This window comes from Eubalaena glacialis, chromosome 16 (genome assembly GCF_028564815.1).
Source record: "Eubalaena glacialis isolate mEubGla1 chromosome 16, mEubGla1.1.hap2.+ XY, whole genome shotgun sequence".
Taxonomy (NCBI): Eukaryota; Metazoa; Chordata; class Mammalia; order Artiodactyla; family Balaenidae; genus Eubalaena; species Eubalaena glacialis.
Window position 1 is genome coordinate 23,448,654 of NC_083731.1, and position 20,230 is coordinate 23,468,883.

Sequence of the window (20,230 nt, forward strand, 5' to 3'; positions counted from 1 at the left end):
AATTCCAACATTTTAACAATTTGAAGAAGAGCTGAGACACAGACAAGTGATCAGACGAGTGAAAGTGAGAAATAAGAAGAGTGGTTAAAAAAAAAAAAATGATAGAGAAGCATCACTTACTTTTTGTTGATTATCAGGAGATGCTTATCCAAGAAAGTCAGGCCTGAATTGGTACTTGAAAAATAAATAGCAGTGAACCAGGAAAATAAGATTGTAAGGGGCATTCCTGACAAGGGAAAAGGCACATGCCAAGATTTAGAATTGTGAGAATGAATGATAAAAGCAGAGGAGATTTAGAGAATTGAATTGTTTGCAGTGATTTTCAGGAGAAATAGGGGAAAAAAAGACATGATTTTGTAATAGACTGTACTGTGAAAATGGAGAAAAGGAAAAGAATAAGAATTCCCCCAGTCTTGGAAACTTAGACAAATAAGGGATTCATTCTTTAGAAGTTTATTAGTCACATTCTCAGAGAAATAGAACCAGTATGATATGTGTTTGTGTTTATATAAATACATATACATATGTATACATATGAATATATGTATACATATGTGTATATATATATATATTTTAAAGGAATTGTGTCATGCAATTGTGGAGGCTTGATAAGTTCAAAATATGGATGAGGCTGGTAGACTGGAGACTTAGGAAATAGTTGCAGTTCAAGTTCAAAGGCAGTCTGCTGGAGAATCAGGAAGAGCTGATGTTGTAGGTCAAATGTGAAGGCAGTCAGCTAGCAGAATTCCCTCTTTCTCAGGGGAAGTCAGTCTTTTATTCTACTCAGGGCTTCAACAGACTGAATGAGACCCACCCATACTAGGGAGGGCAATCTGCATTACTCAGGGTCCACCAAATTAAATGTAAATCTCATCCAAAAACATGCCACAGAAACATACAGAATGTTTGTTGGGGGGGAGGGGGTGGTGATGGTGGGATGAATTGGGAGATTGGGATTGACATATATGTATAAAATAGATAACTAATAAGTACCTGCTGTATAAAAAATAAAAAATAAAAACAATAAAAAATTTGAAAAAAGAACTTGAAAGCTTACTACTACAGTAAATAGTATTACAGAAAATTTTAAAGATTTGATGTATTCTTAAATCATTTTTCCTGTCATTTCTATTAGATCAAGTTTCACTAGGGAAACTATTCCATCTACCTCGTTTTTCTTTCTTTCTTTTTTTTTTTTTTTTTTTAACATTTTTAAAGTAACTTGCCCTAATATGCCCTATATAAAGAGTGAATAAATGCATTAAAAGCACTTATCCAATTTTTCTTAGATCTTGCTTTAGGAGAAAAGTTTTGGCAACTAGCAATGCAGTTAATTTGGGAGAATTAGGATAAACAAATAATAACAAAATCTCTATGCCTTTAAATATGAGACAAATTAGTTTATGGCAAGAAAATTCTCAATCTAGGAAATCAACAACTTCCTCTTATTCTGTGGCAATTCTTGGAACCCCAGAAAATTATAGATATCAATATTAAGAAGACTAAATATATATATATATATATTTTTTAAAAGATGAAATGCCCTTTCTATACATCTCTTGTCATTGTATTGTTCAAATAGTTAATACTATGTAAATATTTAGTGAGTAAGTATTTAAAGAATTCAATGAGTTATTAGAAATTTGTCTCTCAGTCAGATAGAAATCCACCCCTCTCTACTCTCTCATGGTAGGGCTAGAATTCTACAAACTACATCTCTTCATGGCCAGCTGATTTTCTATTGGTTAAGTTCTGCCAACAGTGAGTATTATAGAGAAAATGGCAAGCGGCAGGATATGGAAGAAGGAACTTTCTCTTTTTTCTTACACTGCTGTTCCTAACAGTATTGTCCCAGCGTGGACCCTCACCCTGCAGTGATCGGTTCTAGTTTCTAGCTTATTCTCACATTCACAGAGTTCGGTTCATGAAATTGTCTCTGCAATATCAACACTAGCTGGATGGAATCTTCCTCAGAGGTCCAAGTCCCAGCTTTGTAGGCCCCTCCTCCAAGTTTATGGGGTCTGGCAATAACGGCCAGTCTTCTTTGTTTCCTCAACACTAGGGGAAGGGCTGCTCTCTGCATTAATATTTTTGTTACGTCAGTTTTCATTTTTATTTTTTTGGAGTTCTCCACTGTCTATTTAACCGATTCCTCTAACACATTTCCCTGCTAAAATAATGTGTGGTCTATGTTTCCCTGACTAGACCCAGAATAATGGAGATCACTTCCAGCAGTTCTAGAGCCCTTCTAAGAATTAGCCTCCTCAGCAGCATGGGAACATGCCTGGCAACTAATCTAAAATTTTTGCAATCATAGATTCCCTGAAAAACATAAACACACACATATATATACTGTATAGATTTTACATAATTGAATTATACAATATCTGGAATTTCTTTTTATCTCCCACTTAATAACATATATAAAAATAATCTCATATATATAATATAATGTATCATAATTATATACAACTTTTTTTCTAGCTTAACACCATTTTAATAGGCAGATTGAAAAAAAAATACTAGGTTATAAAATCAGACAGAAGTTTCTCTATGTCCTCTATGTTCCTGAGGCACTTTCTATAGACTTTTATTATCTATATTCTCATTTTATATCATAATACCATTTTTTTAACATCTTTATTGGAGTATAATTGCTTTACAATGGTGTGTTAGTTTCTGCTTTATAACAAAGTGAATCAGCTATACATATACATATATCCCCATATCTCCTCCTTTTTGGGTCTCCCTCCCATCCTCACTATCCCACCCCTCTAGGTGGTCACAAGCACCAAGCTGATCTTCTGCTATGCAACTGCTTCCCACTAGCTAGCTATTTTACCTTTGGTAGCATACATATGTCAATGCCACTCTCTCACTTCGTCTCACCTTACCCTTCCCTTCCCCGTGTCCTCAAGTCCATTCTCTATGTCTATATCTTTATTCCTGTCCTGCCCCTAGGTTCTTCAAAACCATTTTTTTTTTTTTTAGTTTCCATATATATGTGTTAGAATACAGTATTTGTTTTTCTCTTTCTGACTTACTTCACTCTGTATAACAGACTCTAGGTCTATCCACCTCACTACAAATAACTCAATTATGTTTCTTTTTAAGGCTGAGTAATATTCCATTGTATATATGTGCCACATCTTCTTTATCCATTCATCTGTCGATGGACACTTAGCTTGCTTCCATGTCCTGGCTTTGTAAATAGAGCTGCAATGAACATTGTGGTACATGATTCTTTTTGAATTATGGTTTTCTCAGGGTATATGCCCAGTAGTGGGACTGCTGGGTCATATTGTAGTTCTATTTTTAGTTTTTTAAGGAACCTCCATACTGTTCTCCATAGTGGCTGTATCAATTTACATTCCCACCAACAGTGCAAGAGGGTTCCCTTTTCTCACACCCTCTCAAGCATTTATTGTTTGTAGATTTTTTGATGATGGCCATTCTGACTGGTGTGAGGTGATAACTCATTGTAGTTTTGATTTGCATTCCTCTAATGATTAGTGATGTTGAGCATCCTTTCATGTGTTTGTTTCAATCTGTATATCTTCTTTGGAGAAATGTCTATTTAGGTCTTCTGCCCATTTTTGGATTAGGTTGTTTGTTTTTTTGATATTGAGCTGCATGAGCTGCTTGTAAATTTTGGAGATCAATCCTTTGTCTGTTGCTTCATTTGCAAATATTTTCTCCCATTCTGAGGGTTGTCTTTTCATCTTGTTTATGTTTTTCTTTGCTATGCAAAAGCTTTTAAGTTTCATTAGGTCCCATTCATTTATTTTTGTTTTTATTTCCATTTCTCTAGGAGATAGGTCAAAAAGGATCTTGCTGTGATTTATGTCATAGAGTGTTCTGCCTATGTTTTCCTCTAAAAGTTTTGTAGTGTATGGCCTTATATTTAGGTCTTTATTCTGTTTTGAGTTTATTTTTGTGTATGGTGTTAGGGAGTGTTCTAATTTCATTCTTTTACATGTAGCTGTCCAGTATTCCCAGCACCACTTATTGAAGAGGCTATCTTTTCTCCATTGTATACTCTTGCCTCCATTATCAAAAATAAGGTGACCATTTGTGCATGGGTTTATCTCTGGGTTTTCTGTTCTGTTCCATTGATCTATATTTCTGTTTTTGTGCCAGTACCATACTGTCTTGATTACTGTAGCTATGTAGTATATTCTGAAGTCAGGGAGCCTGATTCCTCCAGCTCTGCACTTCCCTCCCAAGATTGCCCTGGCTATTCGGGGTCTCCCGTGTTTCCATACAAATTGTGAAATTTTTTGTTCTAGTTCTGTGAAAAATGCCATTGGTAGTTTGATAGGGATTGTGTTGAATCTGTAGATTGCTTTGGGTAGTAGAGTCATTTTCACAATGTTGATTCTTCCAATCCAATAACGTGGTATATCTCTCCATCTGTTGGTGTCATCTTTAAAATCTTTCGTCAGTGTCTTATAGTTTTCTGCATGAAGGTCTTTTGTCTCCTTAGGTAAGTTTATTCCTAGGTATTTTATTCTTTTTGTTGCAGTGGTAAATGGGAGTGTTTCCTTAATTTCTCTTTCACATTTTTTGTTGTCAGTGTATAGGAATGCAAGAGATTTCTGTGCATTAATTTTGTATCCTGCTACTTTACCAAATTCATTGATTAGCTCTAGTAGTTTTCTGGTAGCATCTTTAGGATTCTCTATGTATAGTATGTCATCTGCAAACACTGACAGCTTTACTTCTTCTTTTCTGATTTGGATTCCTTTTATTTCTTTTTCTTCTCTGATTGCTGTGGCTAACACTTCCAAAACTATGTTGAATAATAGTGGTGAGAGTGGGCAACCTTGTCTTTTTCCTGTTCTTAGAGGAAAGGTTTCAGTTTTTCACCATTGAGAACGATGTTCGCTGTGGGTCTGTCATATATGGCCTTTATTATGTTGAGGGAAGTTCCCTCTGTGCCTACTTTCTGTAGAGTTTTTACCATAAATGGGTGTTGACTTTTGTCAAAATCTTTTTCTGCATCTATTGAGATTATCATATGGATTTTATCCTTCAATTTGTTAATATGGTGTATTACATTGATTGATTTGCATAAATTGGAGAATCCTTGCATTCCTGGGGTAAACCCCACCTGATCATCATGTAGGATCTTTTCAATGTGCTATTGGATTCTGTTTGCTAGTATTTTATTGAGGATTTTTGCATCCATGTTCATCAGAGATATTGAGCTGTAGTTTTCTTTTCTTGTGACATCTTTGTCTGGTTTTGGTATCAGGGTGATGGTGGCCTTGTAGAATGAGTTTGGGAGTGTTCCTCCCTCTTCTATATTTTGGAAGAGTTTGAGAAGGATAGGTGTTTGCTCTTCTCTACATGTTTGACAGAATTCCCCTCTGAAGCCATCTGGTCCTGAGCTTTTGTTTGTTGGAAGAATTTTAATCACAGTTTTAATTTCAGTGCTTGTGATTTGTCTATTTATATTTTCTATTTCTTCCTGGTTCAGTCTCAGAAGGTTGTGCTCTTCTAAGAATTTGTCCATTTCTTCCATTTTATAGGCATCTACTTGCTTGTAGTAATCTCTCAAGATACTTTGTATTTCTTCGGTGTCAGTTGTTACTTCTCCTTTTTCATTTCTAATTCTGTTGATTTCAGTCTTCTCTTTTTTTTTTCTTGATGAGCCTGGCTAATGGTTTATCAATTTTGTTTATCTACTCAAAGAACCAGCTTTTAGTTTTATTGATCTTTGCTATTGCCTCCTTCATTTCTTTTTCATTTATTTCTGATCTGATCTTTATGATTTCTTTCCTTCTGCTAACTTTGGGGTTTTTTTGTTCTTCTTTCTCTAATCGTTTTAAGTGTAAGGTTAGGTTGTTTATTTGAGATGTTTCTTGTTTCTTGAGGTAGGATTGTATTGCTATAAACTTCCCTGTTAGAACTGCATTTGCTGCATCCCATAGGTTTTGGGTTGTTGTGTTTTCATTGTCATTTGTTTCTAGGTATTTTTTGATTTCCTCTTTGATTTCTTTAGTGATCTCTTGGTTATTTAGTACTGTATTGTTTAACCTCCATGTGTTTGTATTTTTTACAATTTTTTTCCCGTAATTGATATCTAGTCTCATAGCATTGTGTTTGGAAAAGATACTTGATATGATTTCAATTTTCTTAAATTTACCAAGGCTTGATTTGTGACCCAAGATATGATCTATCCTGGAGAATGTTCCATGAGCACTTGGGAAGAAAGTGTATTCTGTTGTTCTTGCATGTAATGTCCTATAAATATCAATTAAGTCCATTTTGTTTAATGTATCATTTAAAGCTTCTGTTTCCTTATTTATTTTCATTTTGGATGATCTGTCCACTGGTGAAAGTAGGGTGTTAAAGTCCCCTACTGTGATTGTTTTACTGTCGATTTCCCCTTTTATGGCTGTTAGCATTTGCCTTATGTATTGAGGTGCTCCTGTGTTGCGTGCATAAATATTTACAATTGTTGTTTCTTCTTCTTGGATTGATCCCTTGATCATTGTGTAGTGTCCTTCTTTGTCTCTTGTAATAGTCTTTATTTTAAAGTCTATTTTTTTCTGATATGAATATTGCTACTGCAGCTTTCTTTTGATTTCCATTTGTATGGAAGATCTTTTTCCATCCCCTCACTTTCAGTCTGTATGTGTCCCTAGGTCAGAAGTGGGTCTCTTGTAGACAGCATATATATGGGTCTTGTTTTTGTATCCATTCAGTCCAATCTATGTCTTTTGGTTGGAGCATTTAATCCATTTACATTTAAGGTAGTTATCAATATGTATGTTCCTATTACAATTTTCTTAATTGTTTTGGGTTTGTTATTGTAGGTCTTTTCCTTCTCTTGTGTTTCCTGCCTAGAGAAGTTCCTTTAGCATTTGTTGTAAAGCTGGTTTGGTGGTGCTGAATTCTCTTAGCTTTTGCTTGTCTGTAAAGGTTTTAATGTCTCCATCAAATCTGAATGATATCCTTGCTGGGTGGAGTAATCTTGGTTGTAGGTTTTTCCCTTTCACCACTTTAATATGTCCTGCCACTCCCTTCTGGCCTGCAGAGTTTCTGCTGAAAGATCCACTGTTAACCTTATGGGGATTCCTTTGTATGTTATTTTTTGTTTTTCCTTTGCTGGTTTTAATATTTTTTCTTTGTATTTAATTTTTGATAGTTTGATTAATATGTGTCTTGGCATGTTTCTCCTTAGATTTATCCTGCATAGTACTCTCTGTGCTTCATGGACTTGACTATTTCCTTTCCCATATTAGGGAAGTTTTCAACTATAATCTCTTCAAATATTTTCTCCGTCCCTTTCTTTTTCTCTTCTTCTTCTGGGACCCCTATAAGTCGAATGTTGGTGCATTTAATATTGCCCCAGAGGTCTCTGGGACTGTCCTCAGTTCTTTTCATTCTTTTTTCTTTATTCTGCTCTGTGGTAGTTATTTCCACTATTTTATCTTCCAGGTCAGTTATCCGTTCTTCTGCATCAGTTATTCTGCTATTGATTCCTTCTAGAAAATTTTTAATTTCATTTATTGTGTTTTTCATTATTTGTTTGCTCTTTAGTTCTTCTAGGTCCTTGTTAAACGTTTCTTTTATTTTCTCCATTCTATTTGCAAGATTTTGGATCCTCTTTACTATCATTACTCTGAGTTCTTTTTCATGTAGACTGCCTATTTCCTCTTCATTTGTTTGGTCTGGTGGGTTTTTACCTTTCTCCTTCATCTGGTGTTTGTTTCTCTGTTTTCTCATTTTGCTTAACTTACTGTGTTTGGGGTCTCCTTTTCTCAGGCTGCAGGTTCATAGTTCCTGGTGTTTTTGGTGTCTGCCCCCAGGGGCTAAGGTTGGTTCAGTGGGTTGTGCAGGCTTCCTGGTGGAGGGGACTGGTGCCTGTGTTCTGGAGGATGAGGCTGGATCTTGTCTTTCTGGTGGGCAGGACCATGTCCAGTGCTTTGTTTTGTTTTGTCCATGAACTTATTATGATTTTAGGCAGCCTCTCTGCTAATGGGTGGGGTTGTGTTCCTGTCTTGCTAGTTGTTTGTTTGGCATAGGGTCTCCAGCACTGTAGCTTGCTGGTTGTTGAGTTCAGCTGGCATAGGGTGTCCAGTACTGTAGGTTGCTGGTCGTTGAGTGGAGCTGGGTCTTAGCATTGAGATAGAGATCTCTGGGGGAGTTTTTGCCATTTGTTATTACGTGGAGCTGAGAGGTCTCTGGTGGACCGACGTCCTGAACTGGCTCTCCCACCTCAGAGGCACAGGCCTGACACCTGGCCAGAGCACGAAGACCTTGTCAGCCACACGGCTCAGAAGAAAAGGGAGAAAAATGAAAGAAAGAAAGAAAAATAAATAAAGTTATTAAAATAAAAAATAAAATTATTAAACATAAAAAAATTAAAAAGTAATAAAAAAATGAATAAGAAAAAGAAAAAAAATGGAAGAAAGAAAGAAGGAAGAGAGCAACCAAACCAAAAAACAAATTCACCAATGATAACAAGCACTACAAACTATACCAAAAAAAATAATAATAATGACAGGTAGAACCCTAGGACAAATGGTAAAAGCAAAGCTATATATACAGACAAAATCACACAAAGTCCACCGCCTCAATTTTGGGATGATTCATTGTCTTTTCAGGTATTCCAGAGATGCAGGGTGCATCAAGTTGATGGTGGAGATTTAATCCGCTGCTCCTGAGGCTTCTGGGAGAGATTTCCCTTTCTCTTCTTTGTTCTCACAGCTCCTGGGGTTCAGCTTTGGATTTGGACCCACCTCTGCATGTAGGTCGCCTGAGGGCGTCTGTTCTTTGCTCAGACAGGACGGGGTTAAAGAGCAGCTGATTAGGGGGCTCTGGCTCACTCAGGCTGGGGGGCGGGAGGGGTACGGAGTGCGGGGCGAGCCTGTGGCGGCAGAGGCCAGCATGACGTTGCACCAGCCTGAGGTGCGCCGTGTGTTCACCCAGGGAAGTTGTCCCTGGATCATGGGACCCTGGCAGTGGCGGGCTGCACAGGCTCCCGGGAGGGGAGGTATGGAGAGTGACCTGTGCTTGCACACAGGCTTCTTAGTGGCTGCAGCAGCAGCCTAAGCATCTCATGCCCGTCTCTGGGGTCCACGCTAATAGCTGCGGCTCCCGCCCGTCTCTGGAGCTCGTTTAGGCAGTGCTCTGTATCCCCACTCCTTGTGCACCCTGAAACAATGGTATATTGCCTCTTAGGCAGTTCCAGACTTTTTCCTGGACTCCCTCCCAGCTAGCTATGGTGCAGTAGCCCCCTTCAGGCTTTGTTCACACAGCCAACCCCAGTCCTCTCCCTGGGATCCTACCGAAGTCGGAGCCTCAGCTCCCAGCCCCCACCCATCCCAGCCGGTGAGCAGACAAGCCTCTTGGGCTGGTGAGTGCTGGTCAGCACCGATCCTCTATGCGGGAGTCTCTCTGCTTTGCCCTCTGCACCCCTGTTGCTGCGCTCTCCTCCGTGGCTCCAAAGCTTCCCCCCCTGCCACCCCCTGTCTACGCCAATGAAGGGGCTTCCTAGTGTGTGGAAACCTTTCCTCCTTCACAGCTCCCTCCCAGAGGTGCAGGTTCTGTCCCTATTCTTTTATCTTTGTTTTTTCTTTTGCCCTACCCAGGTATGTAGGGAGTTTCTTGCCTTTTGAGAATTCTGAGGTCTTCTGCCAGCATTCAATAGGTGTTCTGTAGGAGTTGTTCCACATGCAGATGTATTTCTGATGTATTTGTAGGGAGGAAGGTGATCTCCACATCTTACTCCTCCGTCATCTAGAAGGTCTCCCTCCATAATAACATTTTTAGGTTTCTGATTCACTGGAATGTGAGCAAATTGAAGATAATGGTGATCTATCATTGTATCTTTATACCTAAAATGACACAAAACATAATGTAGGCGCTCCAAATATGTTGAGAAACATTAAATTAAATTGAACTGAACACACTGTAAACTGTAAAATGGTATAAACAATACGAACTGTTATTATTTCAATGGTACCAGAGATTCATGTGATAAGGAATTTGAATCAATTTTTATTATGAAGTTTTATATACACAAGAAATTTTATATGGAGACTAACTTGTCTTCTCTCTGGCAAAAATGTGTTTCATGATTTTCCAGGAAAAAATTTTGAAGGATATAGATTGGTAGCGTATTCTCTATTCATACTATCCATAAAATGGTTTGATGGACCGAACACAATTATCTCAGAGATCAATTAGGATGTGTAATTGTCTTAAGGTGCTATATAGCCACAATATGATATATCCAGTGTCATAATGATTGCTTCTGTGACTTTCATATTGAAAATAAAGACAGTCATTAAAATGGCATTATTTTTCTTACTTGTAAATACAAAACTTTCGGTGCATTTCCAATTTTCTTCACCTGTTAACTTCCCCAGAAAGTAATATCTACCAATAGATGTTAAAACAGGTAGAGAACTTTTATCTCCTCTCAGTTAAATTTTTTGCTCTCTCCTCTGCTGCTGCTAATCTCATTAATTGGATCATCAATCTCTAATATTTTCAATTTATCTCTCAAAAATGCAATGGTTGCACTGACACAATGAAGCATGTATGTCATACACACTGCAAAATTATATGGATTACTACTCACCAGGGACTTAAACTTCACTGAACAAATTCCCTCCCAAGTAGAAGAAACTGGTTTATTTTGCTAGAGGTCTTCATCCTCCTATCTACTATATTTTGTTTTTCTTGTCTTTTCTGGAAAACAAGTTCTCAACTTGACTGCTATTGCTTCAAAAGTTCTATTTCATTGCTAAGCCTTCTGGTCTCACTAAGAAATCCTTTTTACGTAAATATAAAAAGGAAACCATGAAAAACTGCTTACCTTGCAAATGAAAAGTCAGATGATACTTCAATTACATTCCAACACTTTAGGGACATTCCACACTTCTACTTTGTGGTATGCTTTAAGTCAGCCATCTGGATTTCAACAATATTTAGGCTCAGAACTTTGAATGGGGAATTAAACATTTCCATAACAGCTCTCCCATTGCTCAAATCCTCGTACTGATTGTGCTTTGCAGCATGCATTACACTGTGTTATGCTCCATGCTGAAAATCGTATGTCTTTACTAAGCTGATGGGAAAATCACTGTAACATTTATCAGTATCATACCAGGCTATTATGTTAGGTGTTCACTCAAATGTCCCATTCCTAGAGTCTTTCCTCAATCATACTGTATGAAATTTCACTACTCACCTCAGTCAACTTCCATCCTATTATCTTGCTTTATTTCCTTCGTAATTCTACTATATGAAATTCCTTCCTTCTCTTCTCTTTCCTCCCTACCTCCTTTATTCTGATTTTCTTCCTGCCTTCTTTTCTCTGTCTTTACCTCTGTTTCTCTCTGATTCACTTTCTCTAACATCATGTTTAACTAATATTGTACTGTTTTACTTGCTTATTAACTCTTTCCCTCTCTGTGAGAGGGTACTTTCAAGAAAAAACAGAAACCACACTGGTTATTTCAGTATAGAATTAAATATAAGGAATTATTTCATAGGTATTGGAGAACTGGAAAAGTGAAAAGACAACACTGAAGTAACATAGACATTGCAACTGCAGGCATCAGACTACTACCCCTACAGCTGACGATAAAAATTTTTAAAAAAAAGAAGCAGAGAGTACAAGAACCTAACAACTCACAGAATGGGCCCTGCGAAGAAAGGCTCAAATTCTGAGGAAGACACTAAACTGGCTGTTGGTAGTGCTTTAAGAACTTGGAGAAGTGGGCCCAATGGAAATGAGACTTAGACTGATAAGCATGGGATGCTATATGGCTAGTGGTTAAGAAGCTGGGGAGCAAATGATATGATGCAGCAGAGAGAAAATGTTTAACAACCAGTATATCTCATCTTTTTGGTACACTGTATCCACATATACATTTATTATAATGAACTTCCATCCAATAACAAATACAACTTTATCCTTTTGCCTAACAAGATGTAACTATTTTTCATGCAAACAGAGAAGTTATTACCCTCTTTCCAAAAGATGGGGCAAGATGCTAAGACTCATTTTATTCAACTCACAGAAAATATCATATCATCCACCTCTGATTTATTTTAAATAGTCCACTAATGGTGTTACAGTCCCCCCACATATGAATATATTGAAATCTAAATGCTACATGAAAATTTAACTAACCGACAACGTTCCATTTACACAATAATAAAAGAAAAATAAGAGGTAGAAACAAAAAAATTGGATGGTATATTCACTAGTGTGTGTGTGTGTGTGTGTGTGTGTGTGTGTGTAACAAGTGGGGGGGGGGAATATGCATACCTGCTACAATCCTGTTTTTTTTCTCTAAACGTAAGCCCATAATCGACAAAGCTGATATTTTTTCATTCTTTTTTTTTTAACTACCAATTCATTGTTCTAGGCAGGTTCAAGTTCTTTACCTTATGGGGTGACCACAAAATTCATTTCTTTTTTTTTTTCAAAATTCATTTCTGAAAGGTCTAACATTTTTTTTTTCTGGCTTTTATTGGTTGCTGTAGTTTTTCATTAATGTTTACTTTTAAACATGGAAGTACTAAGTGACACCTCAGATAAATCTGTGGGTTCTAAGCACACTCCTCCTTATCCCTAATGTGTATCAGTAACGTATTTACCTCATAGGTATCACAATCATTAACATCACCCCATAATTATCGTGTTCTTTGCCTATTCAGTCGAACGAGGAGATCAAAATGGCCAAGTGATGACTTCAACCTCCGGTTCAGTGGGCCTTTTTTCTGTGCCCTAGTGGTAAGAGCACAACAAACATTTTTGGTACAGGGAAAGCTTTCTAAATGAATTATTAGGTGCAATAGTGTGACAGGCAGGATTATAAAAGTGTCTTCCCCTATCAAGATGCTCATCCTCTAGTTATTCAACAAACATTAATCTTGGTAGTTCTGTGAAAGGACTTTGGTAATGGAATTAAGATTACTAATCAGATGACCTCAACATGGCATTATCTTGGATTATCTAGGTGGGTTCAATGTATTCATGTGAATCCTTAAAAACAGAAAATGAAGGCAGAAGCATCAGTCAGACAGGTGCAGAGGAGAAATGAAGCATAAGGGGAGGTCAGAGAGATTGAAATTTTATGAATGAGAATACAACTCATTGCTGGTTTTGAGACGGAGGAGAGATTCAATGAGATAGAGTATGGGGGTAACCTGAGATGAGAAGATGAGAAGAAACCCTGGCTGACAGCCAGAAAGAAAATGGGGACCTTAGTCCTACAACCAAATTGAACTGGATTCTGACCAAAAAATTCTGTGTGAGCTTTGAAGTGGATTTGTCTCCAGAGCCTCCAGAAAAGATTGCATAGAAAATTGGTAGAAAATCTTGCTACCACAAGATTTCAGTCCTCTTAGAAGCTAAGCCAAGAAACCAGCCAAGACCACCAGACTTCTGACTGACAGAATTCTGAGACAATAAATTCGTGCTATTTTAAGTGAATGTTTCAGTTTGTGACATTTTTTTATGGCAGCAATAGAAAACTAAAGCAATAGTAATTTGATCCTCTCTCATTTCACTCTTTGATTCTAAGATCTATATTTTCTGGCAATGGAAAAATATTGTCCATATTTCGATACTTATCTTAAAGCATAGATCACATATCTGTAAGATAGAACAGTAAACTTTCATGGAATTAATTCTCAACTGACACTATAACTGAGCCTTTAGTAGGTCACTCCTCTTTTCTATGAAGGCAGCTGCTTGGGATGATAAAGTATGTGAAAAAAACCCTGAATTTTATGGCATATGCCCATTTCCACATTTATTTGCTGCAAATAATTCCTTTGTTCAGAAGTAATAAGTCCATAGATGGTGGTGCTATTAAACATTATGTGCAGGAAAAGCAAATCCATAAATAAGGTATCTTTCTAAACCAGTGAGGACAAATCACTGCCCTTCCCATGAGATGGTATCCAATGAAATCATCCCTAGGAACGGTGCCATATCAGGACCTCAGTATTTTTTTCTCTGATGTTGCAAAGTTAGGTATTTAGCAGTGGAGATAGCAAAATGAGTCTTAGAGAGGAAATTCCACATTGTTTAGCCCATGCAGAGCCGCTATCCTTTCTACCACGGACAATTTATAAATAAGTATCAAGTATCAAGTTGGTTGGAGAAAGACAGATATCCAAAAGAGACGTCATGTTGTCCATCCGATTATTGAAAGCCTCCTCTGAATTAGATGAACGTTTGTCAGGTCAGCATTCAATGGTAGACAAATAGCTTCATACTCTTCTCATTCCAATAGGTGTATTTATATAGTCCTATGAACCCATTGTCACTAATTGTTCAATTCTGTTTTCTACTCATTTTCCAAATTTCTGATCATGCAGCCAAACCACTAGCTACTGCCCACATACAAATGCATATAGATCTATACATCTATTTATTTACTGATCCTGACAAAGGATCTACAAAAATATTGTAGATTGATGTTCTGCCAACTGAGATGATTTCCATTTATCGTTGCCTTTCAAGGACACACTTCTGATCGAAGTTCTATTACTGCAGTAGTCTGTTTATGGTTAGATACACTGTATGGACAAAAGGCCTAAGATATTTCCTCTTTCCTCTTCACTCAATTTGTCATAAGGAACTCTGCAAGAGGCCATGAGAAGAGGAGTGGTAATGTTTTGAGAGAAGATATTAAAGGAATCTGAGCCAGCTTCTCATTAAACTTCTTTGTATCTTATTTACCTGCTGGAACCTGATCTCTAATGCATCATTTACATAAGATGATTGATGGCTTCTGTGAATGTTCTGTCTTACGCTTTGGTAGCCAGAAGACGCCCAACCAAATTGTTAGGTCAAACTGCATGATCTCTTGATGTCTTGTGATCATTTTTCAATTTATACAGGGCCCAGTAACAAGCCAGAAAGTATTTCTCATAAGGAAATTTTAAAATGTTATATGCAGAAGAGGGAAGGATGTTGCTTCATAACAGTCCTAGAAGTTCTCAATGCCCTATTGGCCTTGTTAAATATTTCACAGAACAGCCCTTTTTTTGCCACAGATATTTTATATAACAATGGAACTGCTTTGCAAAAAGTTCATATGACATCATAACTTTTATTGCAGATGGGACTTTCTAAAGAGTTTTCTCTTGCCCTTGGTCTCACTCACTGAACACTGTCAGTCTTATTTGTTATACAAAGTATGTATAACATATTGTTTTTGAAGTAGATGATGCAAAGTGCCAAAGGAGGGGTTATATTTATATGCTTTAGTTCAGTGAATACTCACATCATTTAATGAGATGGCAAGACCCTCATTTTTGTGGGGTTTAACTCCAACCTTTGGTTCACACTTTTCTTACTAAGCATTTTATGGCCATTGCTACTTCCTGCCATTATATTTAATAAGCAAAGTCTCATAAATATAGGTGAACAGTGTAAATTGTTCTGTGGTTTTTTAATACTACCAAGATTCTTGCGGACTAGATTATGGCAAAAAGCAGGAAAATAAATATAGCCTTGAAAAAAGACCATGAAGGTATACTATTGTACCTGTCAGGCAATAGCAAGTAAAACTTGTCTCCCTAGACATTGGAGAGCATAGATCTCTTTAGAGTGGGTATCCTTCTGCTAGCAAAAATGGCTCAGAGAGATTTGGGTAATAAATATTCTCAGCTCATCTGATTCTATCTATATGTCTATAATCTTAGAGTCTTATTCTTTCAAAATAAATACTTCACTGAGAGAGAGGAGAGATCTATGAATTCAACATATGCTGTGATTCTGAAAGCTATACGATTACAATTTGGTTCTGGTATTCTGTGAGCTCTGTCTTAAAACTATAAGGAATGCAAGATTGTTAGGTGATTCTTTTGAGGCTTCCATAGAAGCTCTCTGCTTCTCAATTATGTGAGCTGAGAATGCAAAGTTGTAAGCTTGGGTTTTCTTTACATAAACTCTTTGGTGCATTCAGAATCAGAGATTGCACTGATCAGATCCTGTAGTCATCATTATAAACGTAATGGTCATGTACAACAGCCTCTTGCTCCCCGGTACGCTTGCTTCAGCAATCATTACTTCACAGTCAATAACACGTATTAATTTAATAAATTTTATTATCAGGGAAATCCACTGATATTCCATTTTTTATTGTCAAGGAATTCATTACTGCCTTAAGACAAAACATAACAAAGCAGTTTTATAATCACATGTGTATGGTTCTGTTTTCTTTGGACCATTTCTAATAGCAAGTACTGAATCTAATACCAATTAGAACCCAGTCAGGGAAAGTGAAGCCACATTAAGTATTTCAACAGAGAAAATTTAGTATAGGATATTAGTTATGTAATTTTGGGATGTCTGGAAAAATGAACTGAAAACACTTAAGTAAAACAGAGATAGTATTGGATTATCCAAGGATAGACACTCAAAGGAAGAGTCCCTGTCAACCTGGGGTCAGACATTGAGGAGGGGTATTTCCTGGCTGGTGCTGATACCTCAGGAGCGATAAGCCTACAGATCTGGGCTCTGAGCAGGGGTCACTGTCTGGCTAGTAATAGTAATTTCTCAGATAGTTCTGAGAAAGTATAACAAGATTGGTTGTGGGTGCTAAAGGAAGTTGGAAAATGGATCAAAGTGGTGTTACTTCCAAGGCAAAGATCCAATGACATAGAGGGGCCAACTGAAACAGCAGCCAAAGAGAAAGGAAAAAGTACACCCATCTTTTTCCTTCCTACCTTCCTATAGTGTGTTCATTTGGCAGAAGATAAAAGAAGTCAGCTGATGAGAAAAAAAAATTGGTTTGAAGAATCCTAGTCCAGGTATTGCAAAGTAGAATATCAAGGAGTTGATTGGAAGCTAAATGACAAGAGCTTAATTACTGGTATAATTCCAAACTAGAATATACATTGTGTAATAGTGAGGCTTTGCCAGTCTAATTTATTATGTTCCCAGAATCTTTGGACTCTCAGTGGAAGGGCCTCAGTACTTATTTGTTGAGTAACTTGTTATAGAAAAATGCCTTGATACATATATAAAGTGATAAAATATACTAGCATGTACCACCTTAGATCATTTTACTGGAATATGATAAAAAATTTATAAAATCAAAATAATCACAACAAAAATGTATTAGGGTATAATATTTATATACTAAATATCTATATGATTACATGCATTATATTTTATATTATACTTTAGTTCATATAAAAAAGCAAATACAAATGCCTATTATTTAATTTGAAAATAAAATATTAAAAAGACTTTGGATCTCACAGATGAAGTTTCACTAGCTTATTTCTTTCCTTTAAACTTCTATTCAATATTTATACATACTTTATCTGAAATATTTTATAGCAAGTGTTTGAGCTGATTTTCCTGTTCTAAATTAGTCATTCACAAAATAATAATGTATGAAAGCAAATTATATATATGAACAGGTTCCAAAAATATGTGTTCAATTTTCTCATCAGTTAATTAGTTAAAAAATTAATTCATACATCATTCATTGGAATAATTGGAAACTTATTGTATAACAAAAAGAAATAAATATGGAATGTGTGATAAAATTTGGTAAGAGCTGTAATCATCATTTGTACAGAATGTTAGGGGAACATGGAAATTTGAGTAATTTACTCTGGCTGCACAAATTGAAGAAAGCTTTGTAAGAAGAGACACACTAAGATTTTAGCAAATTATTTTTCACAATATCACTTCACTTTTCACTGGACCTTTTATTTTTTATTTTTACTTTTAAGCCACATTCTATATGCAACTTGCAACATTTAACTGGGTGGCGAGGTTACCTGGGTTATCATGCCAACCCCATGTTCTACCAGGGACTATTCTGTCCTTCGTATGCAACCATATCACTTTTGATTTTGTTCCTCTTTGTTTAGCAAGGTATATGATGCAAGGTACGTTTATTCCCATTTATTTCAGTCCCTGGTTTGATCACAGTTCCTTTTTAGTGCCTCACTTGCAGTTTTCTGTGTTCTTAAATATTTTAAAGATAGAGTATGGCAGTCTCTCCTGAGCATGTTGATATTTCTTGCAGAGTTTAAGTCTTATTACAGTTTGTAAATAATAAGAATTAACAGGTGAAAGACCCAATTAGCAGTAGTACCACTTGACCCTATGTGCTATAAAATCTTTGTCTCACAAACAGATAGAGTTAGGGAAGTTTTGAGTGATATATCACATGGTTTAGAGAATGCTGTATGTCCTTCTCTCCTCCATAATTCTTCATATTTGGTTCATTGACCTAGAATGTTATTTTACTCCAATTCTTATTCCTAGTTATCTTTCAGTACTTGCTTCAGCATCTTTTTCTACAGGAATATTTCCCTGAACCTTAGTAGACTTGGCTTGATTGTTCTTAACTCCTGGGCTTACTTCTACCAAATAACATGTAAATTACAGATAAATTTTTATTTTTCTGCATCCCACACAGTACTGCATACTCTGTGTTGGTAAGGACTACATCTTGATTTCTGTTTCCTATTCACTTAGGAAAGGGACTTGGAACATACTATAAATTCTCCATATTTGGGCTGAGTGTATAAATGAAAAATTAGGTAGTTATATTGAATCTTGAGTGTGGTAGACAAGAAAAGTTAGCAGGTGAAAAATCCAAATGTTAAGTTTAGAAAAGAATCTGTGGCAAAATATTGCAGCTACAATGTGGATTGAGGCAGTTCACGAATAATCACTTTTTTGTGTACTTGTTCATACAACATTTTTTTCTCTCTTTTCTATCTATGGACTTCCTAAGCCAATTTTAAGTCACTAATTTAGTTAAACTTTCACTATTCCCAGTTTAAAATAACTGACACTTTCCTGTGTTCTTTTACTATTTAATTTCTATTTGTTTTACATCATAGTTTCTATCATGCTAGCTTTACAACTTGACAGAGTATAGCATAGTGGTTCAGAGACAGTAGAGCATAATGTTTAGGCAGTACTTACCTGAAGTCAGAATAACCACAATTATCAACCTTATCAAGGTTGATAATTACCTATGATACTACAGGCAATTTATTTAAAGTCTTTTCATCAGGTTCCCCAAGAAAGAATGAGGACAGTAATAACAGCTACCTTAGTGGGCTATTGTAAGGATTAAAAGATACAATATTTACAAAACACTTAGATCATTACCAAACATATGACATGTTATCATGTACTTATTCTCCCCTTTGAATAGTAAACATGTTGAGGACATCAATAACTTTTTTTTTTTACTTTTTTGTTGTTGTTTTTAACATCTTTATTGGAGTATACTTGCTTTACAATGTTGTGTTAGTTTCTGCTGTATAACAAAATGAATCAGCTATACATATACATATATCCCCATATCCCCTCCCTCTTGCATATCCCTCCCACCCTTCCTAACCCAACCCTCTAGGTGGTCACAAAGCACGGGCTGATCTCCCTGTGCTATGTGGCTGCTTCCCACTAGCTATCTATTTTACATTTGGTAGTGTATATTTGTCAATGCCACTCTCTCACTTCGTCTCATCTTACCCTTCCACCCTTCCCCCTCCCCATGTCCTCAAGTCCATTCTCTATGTCTACGTCTTTATTCCTGTCCTGCGCCTAGGTTCTTCAGAACCGTTTTTTTTTTTTTTTTTAGATTCCATATATATGTGTTAGCATATGGTATTTGTTTTTCTCTTTCTGACTTACTTCACTCTGTATGACAGACTCTAGGTCTATCCACCTCACTACAAATAACTCAATTTTGTTTCTTTTTATGGCTGAGTAATATTCCATTGTATATATGTGCCACATCTTCTTTATCCATTCATCTGTCGATGGACACTTAGGTTGCTTCCAAGGACATCAATAACTTTTTATTTAGCTTTTTATGCTGCAGTAAATAATACAAATTCTATCAGAATTCCTTGTTTTGTTTTTACCATTTGATCTTTGAAATATGCTCTTTTCCTTACAAAGTTATATTTATTTTCTTTCCCCTTCCTTATCTGAAATTGTTTCTTTTCCCCTTTCATAATACCCAGAAGTTTAAAAATACAAACTCAACATCACCACTTTTATTGTGTGTTGCTTTTTAAACTGGTCACTAAGCCCTCTTAGTAATAATTGTGTTACCTTAGTATAACTATGTCTACATTATGCTTTTGTGACTAAGCTGCTGACTATTGTATGCTGGTATTTCAAGAATTCATAAGGGAACAAAATAACATGTCATTAACTCTCAGGGAATGTTCACCAGAACTGTTCTGAAAG